The following is a 15,297-nucleotide window of genomic DNA, read 5'->3' on the forward strand; positions in this document are numbered from 1 at the left end:
CCCACAGCTGTTACGTCATCCACCCTTTTATGTAAGGAGTTGACACTGTCGGTTAATACCTTTCACCTATCCATCCACTCTGGTGTCGGCCCCACAGGGGGCGACATCACATATATCGGCCTCTGTTCTGTCACCATATAAGCCTCCTCATTCAACATGTCGACACAGCCGTACCGACACACCGCAGACACACAGGGAATGCTATAAACGAGGACAGGACCCACAAAAGCCCTTTGGGGGGACAGAGTAAGAGTATGCCAGCACACACCAGAGCGCTATATATATACAGGGACTAACTGAGTTATGTCCCTAATAGCTTTTATATAATATACTGTATACAGTGCCAATTTTAATGCCCCCCCTCTCTTTTCCCTCTTACTGTACTGTAGAATTGCAGGGAAGAGCCAGGGAGCTTCCCTCCAGCCGAGCTGTGAGGGAAAAATGGCGCCAGTGTGCTGAGGAGATAGGCTCCGCCCCTTTTTCGCGGCCTATTCTCCCGTTTTTTATGGAATTCTGGCAGGGGTATTTACCTCATATATAGCCCCTGGGGCCATATATTGAGGTATTTTAGCCAGCCAAGGTGTTTTTATTGCTGCCTCAGGGCGCCCCCCCCAGCGCCCTGCACCCTCAGTGACCGGAGTGTGAAGTGTGTGAGAGGAGCAATGGCGCACAGCTGCAGTGCTGTGCGCTACCTTGGTGAAGACTGATGTCTTCATGCCGCCGATTTTCCGGACCATCTTCTTGCTTCTGGCTCTGTAAGGGGGACGGCGGCGCGGCTCCGGGACCGAACATCAAGGACTGGGCCTGCGGTCGATCCCTCTGGAGCTAATGGTGTCCAGTAGCCTAAGAAGCCCAATCCGGCTGCAAGCAGGCGAGTTCGCTTCTTCTCCCCTTAGTCCCTCGCTGCAGTGAGCCTGTTGCCAGCAGGTCTCACTGAAAATAACAAATTCTAAGACTAAAACTTTCTAAGAGCTCAGGAGAGCCCCTAGTGTGCATCCAACCTCGGCCGGGCACGAAATCTAACTGAGGCTTGGAGGAGGGTCATGGTGGGAGGAGCCAGTGCACACCAGGTAGTCTAAGATCTTTCTAGAGTGCCCAGCCTCCTTCGGAGCCCGCTATTCCCCATGGTCCTTACGGAGTTCCCAGCATCCACTAGGACGTTAGAGAAATATATATATATAAATACGCACACACAAACACATGTGCATGCCTCAAAGGAAACCCCCCCTTCTGTATCCTGCTTTTCTCCCTGCGGGGGGTGGTTGCTGGTGAAGGGGCCCCCTGTCTTGGGTGCCCTGGGCCCCCCAAGGGCTTAATCCGGCCCTGGTCACCAGGATGTCACATTAATGACATAGTGATCCAGTGGCATTGTGCATTACATATTTAGGGCTATTTGAAGCAAATGAACCGGAAAAGAAGTTCGTAGCAAATGGCCGGTCCCGCCACCTAAGCAGGATCAGAAGCTCCCCCCTGAAGTAGCGTCTCCCTGCCATTTTTGCCTGATGCCGGATGCAGTCCGCAAACCAAGGATTGAATCTGTAGCCCACAATGCGTGCAAACTGAATTTGCTTCCCCACCGCCTGCAATGTGTTGTACCCATAACGGATTTTATCCGGTGTCTGTGTACAAAACATAATGGAGCCCAGCTGGAAATAATAAACAGACCAAACAAGTGTATTTCTTAAAAAAAAAAACATATAAAAATAAATTCACCCAAAAAAAAACAAAAACTCTGGTGTCAACAGGATTCAAACACAGGACACACGGATTGCAAGCAGACACTGTAACCACCATGCCACTGCTGACCATGTTCTGTGTTGGCACTCCAGGTAAATATTAGAGATGAGCGGGTTCGGTTTCTCTGAATCCGAACCCGCCAGAACTTCATGTTTTTTTTCACGGGTCCGAGCGACTCGGATCTTCCCGCCTTGCTCGGTTAACCCGAGCGCGCCCGAACGTCATCATGACGCTGTCGGATTCTCGCGAGGCTCGGATTCTATCGCGAGACTCGGATTCTATATAAGGAGCCGCGCGTCGCCGCCATTTTCACACGTGCATTGAGATTGATAGGGAGAGGACGTGGCTGGCGTCCTCTCCATTTAGATTATAAGAGACTGAGAGAGATTTACTGGAGCTGACTAGGAGGAGTACTGTTACTGTAGAAGTGTAGAGACTGAGTGGAGAGAGTTTACTAGTGAGGACAGTACAGTTTACTTTATAATCCGTTCTCTGCCTGAAAAAAGCGATACACAGCACACAGTGACTCAGTCACATACCATATCTGTGTGCACTGCTCAGGCTCAGGCCAGTGTGCTGCATCATCTATTATCTATATATAATATTATATATATCTGTCTGACTGCTCAGCTCACACAGCTTATAATTGTGGGGGAGACTGGGGAGCACTACTGCAGTGCCAGTTATAGGTTATAGCAGGAGCCAGGAGTACATAATATATTATATAGTGAGTGACCACCAGACACACAGTGCAGTTTATTTAATATATCCGTTCTCTGCCTGAAAAAAGCGATACACACAGTGACTCAGTCAGTCACATACCATATCTGTGTGCACTGCTCAGGCTCAGGCCAGTGTGCTGCATCATCTATTATCTATATATAATATTATATATAATCTGTCTGACTGCTCAGCTCACACAGCTTATAATTGTGGGGGAGACTGGGGAGCACTACTGCAGTGCCAGTTATAGGTTATAGCAGGAGCCAGGAGTACATAATATTATATTAAAATTAAACAGTGCACACTTTTGCTGCAGGAGTGCCACTGCCAGTGTGACTAGTGACCAGTGACCTGACCACCAGTATATATAATATTAGTAGTATACTATCTCTTTATCAACCAGTCTATATTAGCAGCAGACACAGTACAGTGCGGTAGTTCACGGCTGTGGCTACCTCTGTGTCGGCACTCGGCAGCCCGTCCATAATTGTATATACCACCTAACCGTGGTTTTTTTTTCTTTCTTTATACATACATACTAGTTACGAGTATACTATCTCTTTATCAACCAGTCTATATATTAGCAGCAGACACAGTACAGTGCGGTAGTTCACGGCTGTGGCTACCTCTGTGTCGGCACTCGGCAGCCCGTCCATAATTGTATATACCACCTAACCGTGGTTTTTTTTTCTTTCTTTATACATACATACTAGTTACGAGTATACTATCTCTTTATCAACCAGTCTATATATTAGCAGCAGACACAGTACAGTGCGGTAGTTCACGGCTGTGGCTACCTCTGTGTCGGCACTCGGCAGCCCGTCCATAATTGTATATACCACCTAACCGTGGTTTTTTTTTCTTTCTTTATACATACATACTAGTTACGAGTATACTATCTCTTTATCAACCAGTCTATATATTAGCAGCAGACACAGTACAGTGCGGTAGTTCACGGCTGTGGCTACCTCTGTGTCGGCACTCGGCAGCCCGTCCATAATTGTATATACCACCTAACCGTGGTTTTTTTTTCTTTCTTTATACATACATACTAGTTACGAGTATACTATCTCTTTATCAACCAGTCTATATATTAGCAGCAGACACAGTATAGTGCGGTAGTTCACGGCTGTGGCTACCTCTGTGTCGGCACTCGGCAGCCCGTCCATAATTGTATATACCACCTAACCGTGGTTTTTTTTTCTTTCTTTATACATACATACTAGTTACGAGTATACTATCTCTTTATCAACCAGTCTATATATTAGCAGCAGACACAGTACAGTGCGGTAGTTCACGGCTGTGGCTACCTCTGTGTCGGCACTCGGCAGCCCGTCCATAATTGTATATACCACCTAACCGTGGTTTTTTTTTCTTTCTTTATACATACATACTAGTTACGAGTATACTATCTCTTTATCAACCAGTCTATATATTAGCAGCAGACACAGTACAGTGCGGTAGTTCACGGCTGTGGCTACCTCTGTGTCGGCACTCGGCAGCCCGTCCATAATTGTATATACCACCTAACCGTGGTTTTTTTTTCTTTCTTTATACATACATACTAGTTACGAGTATACTATCTCTTTATCAACCAGTCTATATATTAGCAGCAGACACAGTACAGTGCGGTAGTTCACGGCTGTGGCTACCTCTGTGTCGGCACTCGGCAGCCCGTCCATAATTGTATACTAGTATCCAATCCATCCATCTCCATTGTTTACCTGAGGTGCCTTTTAGTTGTGCCTATTAAAATATGGAGAACAAAAATGTTGAGGTTCCAAAATTAGGGAAAGATCAAGATCCACTTCCACCTCGTGCTGAAGCTGCTGCCACTAGTCATGGCCGAGACGATGAAATGCCAGCAACGTCGTCTGCCAAGGCCGATGCCCAATGTCATAGTACAGAGCATGTCAAATCCAAAACACCAAATATCAGTAAAAAGCCTCTTTTTTCTTTGCGTCATGTGCTGTTTGGGGAGGGTTTTTTGGAAGGGACATCCTGCGTGACACTGCAGTGCCACTCCTAGATGGGCCCGGTGTTTGTGTCGGCCACTAGGGTCGCTAATCTTACTCACACAGCTACCTCATTGCGCCTCTTTTTTTCTTTGCGTCATGTGCTGTTTGGGGAGGGTTTTTTGGAAGGGCCATCCTGCGTGACACTGCAGTGCCACTCCTAGATGGGCCCGGTGTTTGTGTCGGCCACTAGGGTCGCTAATCTTACTCACACAGCAACCTCATTGCGCCTCTTTTTTTCTTTGCGTCATGTGCTGTTTGGGGAGGGTTTTTTGGAAGGGCCATCCTGCGTGACACTGCAGTGCCACTCCTAGATGGGCCCGGTGTTTGTGTCGGCCACTAGGGTCGCTTATCTTACTCACACAGCGACCTCGGTGCAAATTTTAGGACTAAAAATAATATTGTGAGGTGTGAGGTATTCAGAATAGACTGAAAATGAGTGTAAATTATGGTTTTTGAGGTTAATAATACTTTGGGATCAAAATGACCCCCAAATTCTATGATTTAAGCTGTTTTTTAGTGTTTTTTGAAAAAAACACCTGAATCCAAAACACACCCGAATCCGACAAAAAAAATTCGGTGAGGTTTTGCCAAAACGCGTTCGAACCCAAAACACGGCCGCGGAACCGAACCCAAAACCAAAACACAAAACCCGAAAAATTTCAGGCGCTCATCTCTAGTAAATATATGATGTGCTGTGATGTGTTGTACTATTAACGGATTTTGTCCGGTGTCTGTGTACAAACCATAATGGATGGTCACCAGGATGTCACATTAATGACATAGTGATCCAGTGGCATTGTGCATTACATATTTAGGGCTATTTGAAGCAAATGAACCGGAAAAGAAGTTCGTAGCAAATGGCCGGTCCCGCCACCTAAGCAGGATCAGAAGCTCCCCCCTGAAGTAGCGTCTCCCTGCCATTTTTGCCTGATGCCGGATGCAGTCCGCAAACCAAGGATTGAATCTGTAGCCCACAATGCGTGCAAACTGAATTTGCTTCCCCACCGCCTGCAATGTGTTGTACCCATAACGGATTTTATCCGGTGTCTGTGTACAAAACATAATGGAGCCCAGCTGGAAATAATAAACAGACCAAACAAGTGTATTTCTTTAAAAAAAAACCATAAAAAATAAATTCACCCCAAAAAAAAAAAACTCTGGTGTCAACAGGATTCGAACACAGGACGCACAGATTGCAAGCAGACACTGTAACCACTATGCCACTGCTGACCATGTTCTGTGTTGGCACTCCAGGTAAATATATGATGTAATGTGATGTGTTGTACTATTAACAGACTGATAGTGAACGGGTTAGTGCTTTGTTACAATGAGCTCAGCTGGAAATAATAAACAGAAAGAATCCACAAAAAAAATAATTCTGGTCCCGCTAGGATTCGAACCCATCAGCCAATCAGCAGGTAGCGCTATGAAGGGTCCGTTGGCTATAAAATTATATTCACCAAAATCCAGTGTAGATCTGTCCTCTAATTTTTTGTAATCCACGTACTTGGCAAAAAAATAAAACGCAAAAGCCGGACCACGCACTGAAAGGGGTCCCATGTTTACACATGGGACTCCTTTCCCCGAATGCCGGGACCCCCGTGACTCCTGTCACAGAGGGTCCCTTCAGCCAATCAGGGAGCGCCACGTCGTGGCACTCTCCTTATTGGCTGTGCGCGTCTGAGCTGTCAGACGGCGCATAGCACTGCCGCTCTATTATCTTCAATGGTGGGAACTTTGCGGTCAGCGGTGAGGTTACTCGCGGTCAGAGGACAGATCTACACTGGATTTTAGTGAGTATAATTTTATTTTCAGGTACCCCGTGGATTCTACATGGAGAAGTGGACAGAGTCGGTGTGTGAACATAGGTAAGTATGTGTGTGTCGGCGTGCATGTATGTAATAAAGTTTTACTTTCACAGTGTGCGTGTACTGTTTTTATTTGGGTATTTTTTTTGCAGTAGAACTACAGGTACCAGTGGGCCCGTTTCCCCCCCGCATGCTGGTACTTGTGGTTCTCCAAGTACCAGCTTGTGAAGGAGGCTTGCTGGGACTTGTAGTTCTGCTACAAAAAAACAATATTCTTTTATTTGACACAAGGCTATCAGCCCCCCATCCGCAGCCCTTGGATGGGGGGGACAGCCTCGGGCTTCACCCCTGGCCCTTGGGTGGCTGTAGGGGGGGACCCCTTGATTTAAGGAGTCCCCACTCCTCCAGGGTACCCCGGCCAGGGGTGACTAGTTAGTGATTTAATGCCAGGGCCGCAGGGACCGATATAAAAGTTTCCCCCGGCTGTGGCATTATCTCTCTGACTGGTGGAGCCCGGTGCTGGTGTTAAAAATACGAGGGACTCCTACGCTTTTTGTCCCCCGTATTTTTTGCACCAGGACCGGACGCAGAGCCCGGTGCTGGTTATAAAAATATGGGGGATCCCCTGTCAATGTTTTCCCCGTATTTTTACAACCAGGACCGGCTCAAAGAGCCCGAGGCTGGTTATGCTTAGGAGGGGGGACCCCACGCAATTTTTTTCTGGGTTTTTTAAACACTTTTGTGCCGTCAAAAAAGTCGAATCCAGGACGCACACTATCCGTCAATTGGTCCGTTTTTCGACAGCGGGACTCTCGAATCCGTTTTTTATTGAATATGTCAAATTCGGGTCTCGGCGGCAGGGTGTCTGACTGTCGAATTGTGTCGAATTAAAAAACGGTCGAATTCCAGACGGAATTTGACCGCAATTGCATATACCCCATTGTGTCCCTGGTACAAAATCCCATCTAGATTCCACTTCACTAGGCAGGCGATAGCGAGATTTTACCAATTAATATCAGTGATTTATAATTAATTATTAATTACAGTGATCTTGCCAAATGATTCCAGTGATTTTGTCATTTTCTTCCAGTGATTTGGACCAATAATACTACTGATTAGAACGAATAAATCCTGTAATTTTGTCATTTTCTTCCAGTGATTTGGACCAATAATACCATTGATTAGAACAAATAATTCTTGTGATATTGAGGTGTTTGTGTCGCTTAGCTTTGCCGTCCAGCGACCACAGTGCACCTCTTTTTCTCTTTTCTTTGCATCATGTGCTGTTTGGTAGAGATGAGCGGGTTCGGTTCCTCGGAATCCGAACCCCCCCCGAACTTCAGCCTTTTTACACGGGTCCGAGGCAGACTCGGATCTTCCCGCCTTGCTCGGCTAACCCGAGCGCGCCCGAACGTCATCATCCCGCTGTCGGATTCTCGCGAGGCTCGTATTCTATCGCGAGACTCGGATTCTATATAAGGAGCCGCGCGTCGCCGCCATTTTCACACGTGCATTGAGATTGATAGGGAGAGGACGTGGCTGGCGTCCTCTCCGTTAGAATAGATAGAGACACTTGAGTTGATTACTTAGTAATTTTGGGGAGCATTAGGAGTACTCAGAGTGCAGAGTTTTGCTGATAGTTACTAGTGACTGACCACCACCAGTTTTATTTATTATTTAATATAATCCGTTCTCTGCCTGAAAAAAAACGATACACAGTCACATACCATATCTGTGCTCAGCCTCAGTGTGCTGCATGATAATATCATCTATATGTATATCTGACTGTGCTGAGTGCTAACTTCTCACACAGCTGCATTGTGGGGGAGACTGGGGTGCAGTTATAGCAGGAGTACAGTGCACACTTTTGCTGCCAGTGTGACTGACCAGTGACCACCAGTGACCTGCCTGAAAAAGTTAAACACTCCTGTGGTGTTTTTTTTTTTTATTCTATAAACGCATTCTGCTGACAGTGTCCAGCAGGTCCGTCATTCATTATATTATATAAATATTTACCTGCAGTAGTGTTATATTTTTTTTGTTCATCTCTATCATCTTTATCATCTCTATATTAGCAGACGCAGTACGGTAGTCCACGGCTGTGGCTACCTCTGTGTCGTCAGTGCTCGTCCATAATTGTATACCTACCTGTGGTGGGTTTTTTTTTTCTATCTTCTTCATACTAGTAGTTTAGGAGTCTGCTGACAGTGTCCAGCAGGTCCGTCATTATATTATATATACCTGCAGTAGTGATATATATATATTTTTTATATCATTATCATCTCTATACTAGCAGACGCAGTACGGTAGTCCATGGCTGTAGCTACCTCTGTGTCGTCAGTGCTCGTCCATAATTGTATACCTACCTGTGGTGGGGTTTTTTTTTCTATCTTCTTCATACTAGTAGTTTAGGAGTCTGCTGACAGTGTCCAGCAGGTACGTCATTATATTATATATACCTGCAGTAGTGATATATATATATTTTTTATATCATTATCATCTCTATACTAGCAGACGCAGTACGGTAGTCCACGGCTGTAGCTACCTCTGTGTCGTCAGTGCTCGTCCATAATTGTATACCTACCTGTGGTGGGTTTTTTTTTTCTATCTTCTTCATACTAGTAGTTTAGGAGTCTGCTGACAGTGTCCAGCAGGTCCGTCATTATATTATATATACCTGCAGTAGTGATATATATATATTTTTTATATCATTATCATCTCTATACTAGCAGACGCAGTACAGTAGTCCACGGCTGTAGCTACCTCTGTGTCGTCAGTGCTCGTCCATAATTGTATACCTACCTGTGGTGGGTTTTTTTTTTCTATCTTCTTCATACTAGTAGTTTAGGAGTCTGCTGACAGTGTCCAGCAGGTCCGTCATTATATTATATATACCTGCAGTAGTGATATATATTTTTTATATCATTATCATCTCTATACTAGCAGACGCAGTACGGTAGTCCACGGCTGTAGCTACCTCTGTGTCGTCAGTGCTCGTCCATAATTGTATACCTACCTGTGGTGGGGTTTTTTTTCTATCTTCTTCATACTAGTAGTTTAGGAGTCTGCTGACAGTGTCCAGCAGGTCCGTCATTATATTATATATACCTGCAGTAGTGATATATATATATATTTTTTATATCATTATCATCTCTATACTAGCAGACGCAGTACGGTAGTCCACGGCTGTAGCTACCTCTGTGTCGTCAGTGCTCGTCCATAATTGTATACCTACCTGTGGTGGGGTTTTTTTTTCTATCTTCTTCATACTAGTAGTTTAGGAGTCTGCTGACAGTGTCCAGCAGGTCCGTCATTATATTATATATACCTGCAGTAGTGATATATATATATTTTTTATATCATTATCATCTCTATACTAGCAGACGCAGTACGGTAGTCCACAGCTGTAGCTACCTCTGTGTCGTCAGTGCTCGTCCATAATTGTATACCTACCTGTGGTGGGGTTTTTTTTTCTATCTTCTTCATACTAGTAGTTTAGGAGTCTGCTGACAGTGTCCAGCAGGTCCGTCATTATATTATATATACCTGCAGTAGTGATATATATATATTTTTTATATCATTATCATCTCTATACTAGCAGACGCAGTATGGTAGTCCACGGCTGTAGCTACCTCTGTGTCGTCAGTGCTCGTCCATAATTGTATACCTACCTGTGGTGGGGTTTTTTTTTCTATCTTCTTCATACTAGTAGTTTAGGAGTCTGCTGACAGTGTCCAGCAGGTCCGTCATTATATTATATATACCTGCAGTAGTGATATATATATATATTTTTTATATCATTATCATCTCTATACTAGCAGACGCAGTACGGTAGTCCACGGCTGTAGCTACCTCTGTGTCGTCAGTCACTCGTCATCCATAAGTATACTAGTATCCATCCATCTCCATTGTTTACCTGAGGTGCCTTTTAGTTGTGCCTATTAAAATATGGAGAACAAAAATGTTGAGGTTCCAAAAATAGGGAAAGATCAAGATCCACTTCCACCTCGTGCTGAAGCTGTTGCCACTAGTCATTGCCGAGACGATGAAATTCCATCAACGTCGTCTGCCAAGGCCGATGCCCAATGTCATAGTACAGAGCATGTAAAATCCAAAACACCAAATATCAGTAAAAAAAGGACTCAAAAATCTAAAATAAAATCGTCGGAGGAGAAGCGTAAACTTGCCAATATGCCATTTACCACACGGAGTGGCAAGGAACGGCTGAGGCCCTGGCCTATGTTCATGGCTAGTGGTTCAGCTTCACATGAGGATGGAAGCACTCAGCCTCTCGCTAGAAAAATGAAAAGACTTAAGCTGGCAAAAGCACAGCAAAGAACTGTGCGTTCTTCGAAATCACAAATCCACAAGGAGAGTCCAATTGTGTCGGTTGCGATGCCTGACCTTCCCAACACTGGACGTGAAGAGCATGCGCCTTCCACCATTTGCACGCCCCCTGCAAGTGCTGGAAGGAGCACCCGCAGTCCAGTTCCTGATAGTCAGATTGAAGATGTCAGTGTTGAAGTACACCAGGATGAGGAGGATATGGGTGTTGCTGGCGCTGGGGAGGAAATTGACTAGGAGGATTCTGATGGTGAGGTGGTTTGTTTAAGTCAGGCACCCGGGGAGACACCTGTTGTCCGTGGGAGGAATATGGCCATTGACATGCCTGGTGAAAATACCAAAAAAATCAGCTCTTCGGTGTGGAAGTATTTCAACAGAAATGCGGACAACATTTGTCAAGCCGTGTGTTGCCTTTGTCAAGCTGTAATAAGTAGGGGTAAGGACGTTAACCACCTCGGAACATCCTCCCTTATACGTCACCTGCAGCGCATTCATCATAAGTCAGTGACAAGTTCAAAAACTTTGGGCGACAGCGGAAGCAGTCCACTGACCAGTAAATCCCTTCCTCTTGTAACCAAGCTCACGCAAACCACCCCACCAACTCCCTCAGTGTCAATTTCCTCCTTCCCCAGGAATGCCAATAGTCCTGCAGGTCATGTCACTGGCAATTCTGACGAGTCCTCTCCTGCCTGGGATTCCTCCGATGCATCCTTGCGTGTAATGCCTACTGCTGATGGCGCTGCTGTTGTTGCTGCTGGGAGTCGATGGTCATCCCAGAGGGGAAGTCGTAAGACGACTTTTACTACTTCCACCAAGCAATTGACTGTCCAACAGTCCTTTGCGAGGAAGATGAAATATCACAGCAGTCATCCTGCTGCAAAGCGGATAACTGAGGCCTTGGCATCCTGGGCAGTGAGAAACGTGGTTCCGGTATCCATCATTACTGCAGAGCCAACTATAGACTTGATTGAGGTACTGTGTCCCCGGTACCAAATACCATCTAGGTTCCATTTCTCTAGGCAGGCGATACCGAAAATGTACACAGACCTCAGAAAAAGACTCACCAGTGTCCTAAAAAATGCAGTTGTACCCAATGTCCACTTAACCACGGACATGTGGACAAGTGGAGCAGCGCAGACTCAGGACTATATGACTGTGACAGCCCACTGGGTAGATGTATTGACTCCCGCCGCAAGAACAGCAGCGGCGGCACCAGTAGCAGCATCTCGCAAACGCCAACTCTTTCCTAGGCAGGCTACGCTTTGTATCACCGCTTTCCAGAATACGCACACAGCTGAAAACCTCTTACGGCAACTGAGGAAGATCATCGCAGAATGGCTTACCCCAATTGGACTCTCCTGTGGATTTGTGGCATCGGACAACGCCAGCAATATTGTGTGTGCATTAAATATGGGCAAATTCCAGCACGTCCCATGCTTTGCACATACCTTGAATTTGGTGGTGCAGAATTATTTAAAAAACGACAGGGGCGTGCAAGAGATGCTGTCGGTGGCCAGAAGAATTGCGTGACACTTTCGGCGTACAGGCACCACGTACAGAAGACTGGAGCAACACCAAAAACGCCTGAACCTGCCCTGCCATCATCGGAAGCAAGAAGTGGTAACGAGGTGGAATTCAACCCTCTATATGCTTCAGAGGTTGGAGGAGCAGCAAAAGGCCATTCAAGCCTATACAACTGACCACGATATAGGAGGTGGAATGCACCTGTCTCAAGCGCAGTGGAGAATGATTTCAACGTTGTGCAAGGTTCTGCAACCTTTTGAACTTGCCACACGTGAAGTCAGTTCAGACACTGCCAGCCTGAGTCAGGTCATTCCCCTCATCAGGCTTTTGCAGAAGAAGCTGGAGACATTGAAGGAGGAGCTAACACTGAGCGATTCCGCTAGGCATGTGGGACTTGTGGATGGAGCCCTTAATTCGCTTAACAAGGATTCATGGGTGGTCAATCTGTTGAAATCAGAGCACTACATTTTGGCCACCGTGCTCGATCCTAGATTTAAAACCTACCTTGGATCTCTCTTTCCGGCAGACACAAGTCTGCAGGGGTTCAAAGAACTGCTGGTGAGAAAATTGTCAAGTCAAGCGGAACGCGACCTGTCAACATCTCCTCCTTCACATTCTCCCGCAACTGGGGGTGCGAGGAAAAGGCTCAGAATTCCGAGCCCACCCGCTGGCGGTGATGCAGGGCAGTCTGGAGCGACTGCTGATGCTGACATCTGGTCCGGACTGAAGGACCTGCCAACGATTACGGACATGTCGTCTACTGTCACTGCATATGATTCTCTCACCATTGAAAGAATGGTGGAGGATTATATGAGTGACCGCATCCAAGTAGGCACGTCAGACATTCCGTACGTATACTGGCAGGAAAAAGAGGCAATTTGGAGGCCCTTGCACAAACTGGCTTTATTCTACCTAAGTTGCCCTCCCACAAGTGTGTACTCCGAAAGAGTGTTTAGTGCCGCCGCTCACCTTGTCAGCAATCGGCGTACGAGGTTACTTCCAGAAAATGTGGAGAAGATGATGTTCATTAAAATGAATTATAATCAATTCCTCCATGGAGACATTCACCAGCAGCAATTGCCTCCACAAAGTACACAGGGAGCTGTGATGGTGGATTCCAGTGGGGACGAATTGATAATCTGTGAGGAGGGGGATGTACATGGTGATGAATCGGAGGGTGATGATGAGGTGGACATCTTGCCTCTGTAGAGCCAGTTTGTGCAAGGAGAGATTAATTGCTTCTTTTTTTGGTGGGGGTCCAAACCAACCCGTCATTTCAGTCACAGTCGTGTGGCAGACCCTGTCACTGAAATGATGGGTTGGTTAAAGTGTGCATGTCCTGTTTATACAACATAAGGGTGGGTGGGAGGGCCCAAGGACAATTCCATCTTGCACCTCTTTTTTCTTTCATTTTTCTTTGCGTCATGTGCTGTTTGGGGAGTGTTTTTTGGAAGGGCCATCCTGCGTGACACTGCAGTGCCACTCCTAGATGGGCCAGGTGTTTGTGTCGGCCACTAGGGTCGCTTATCTTAGTCACACAGCTACCTCATTGCGCCTCTTTTTTTTCTTCTTTGCGTCATGTGCTGTTTGGGGAGTATTTTTTGGAAGGGCCATCCTGCGTGACACTGCAGTGCCACTCCTAGATGGGCCAGGTGTTTGTGTCGGCCACTAGGGTCACTTATCTTAGTCACACAGCTACCTCATTGCGCCTCTTTTTTTCTTCTTTGCATCATGTGCTGTTTGGGGAGTATTTTTTGGAAGGGCCATCCTGCGTGACACTGCAGTGCCACTCCTAGATGGGCCAGGTGTTTGTGTCGGCCACTAGGGTCACTTATCTTAGTCACACAGCTACCTCATTGCGCCTCTTTTTTTTCTTCTTTGCGTCATGTGCTGTTTGGGGAGTATTTTTTGGAAGGGCCATCCGGCCTGACACTGCAGTGCCACTCCTAGATGGGCCAGGTGTTTGTGTCGGCCACTAGGGTCGCTTAGCTTACTCACACAGCTACCTCATTGCGCCTCTTTTTTTCTTTGCGTCATGTGCTGTTTGGGGAGTGTTTTTTGGAAGGGCCATCCTGCATGACACTGCAGTGCCACTCCTAGATGGGCCAGGTGTTTGTGTCGGCCACTTGGGTCGCTGAGCTTAGTCATCCAGCGACCTCGGTGCAAATTTTAGGACTAAAAATAATATTGTGAGGTGTGAGGTGTTCAGAATAGACTGAAAATGAGTGGAAATTATGGTTATTGAGGTTAATAATACTTTGGGATCAAAATGACCCCCAAATTCTATGATTTAAGCTGTTTTTTAGGGTTTTTTGAAAAAAACACCCGAATCCAAAACACACCCGAATCCTACAAAAAAAATTCGGTGAGGTTTTGCCAAAACGCGTTCGAACCCAAAACACGGCCACGGAACCGAACCCAAAACCAAAACCCGAAAAATTTCCGGTGCACATCTCTACTGTTTGGGGCCAATTTTTTTAAGTGCCATCCTGTCTGACACTGCAGTGCCACTCCTAGATGGGCCAGGTGTTTGTGCCGCCCTCTTGGGTCGCTTAGCTTAGTCATCCAGCGACCTCGGTGCAAATTTTAGGACTAAAAATAGTAGTGTGAGGTGTTCAGAATACACTGGAAATGAGTGGAAATTGTGGTTATTGAGGTTAATAATACTATAGGATCAAAATTACCCCCAAATTCTATGATTTAAGCTGTTTTTGAGGGGGTTTTGAAAAAAAAACACCCAAATCCAAAACATACCCGAATCCGACAAAAAAATTTCAGGGAGGTTTTGCCAAAACGTGTCTGAATCCAAAACACGGCTGCGGAACCGAATCCAAAACCAAAACACAAAACCCGAAAAATTTCCGGTGCACATCTCTAAACCTAACGTGGTGTTGCAGTATCTCCAATTGAACCTCTGCCAGAGGTTGAGGTCAAGTTTCTCAGATGGAAGGCTGTGACATTGTTGGCCTTAGCTTCTGCTAGACGTGTGTCGGAGTTGGGGGCTTTATCTTGTAAGAGCCCCTACTTGATCTTCCATGAAGATAGAGCTGAGCTACGGACACGTCAGCAGTTTCTTCCAAAGATTGTGTCGACATTTCATATCAACCAACCTATTGTGGTGCCAGTGGCTACTGACTCCTCAA

This window comes from Pseudophryne corroboree, chromosome 2 (assembly GCF_028390025.1).
Source record: "Pseudophryne corroboree isolate aPseCor3 chromosome 2, aPseCor3.hap2, whole genome shotgun sequence".
Taxonomy (NCBI): Eukaryota; Metazoa; Chordata; class Amphibia; order Anura; family Myobatrachidae; genus Pseudophryne; species Pseudophryne corroboree.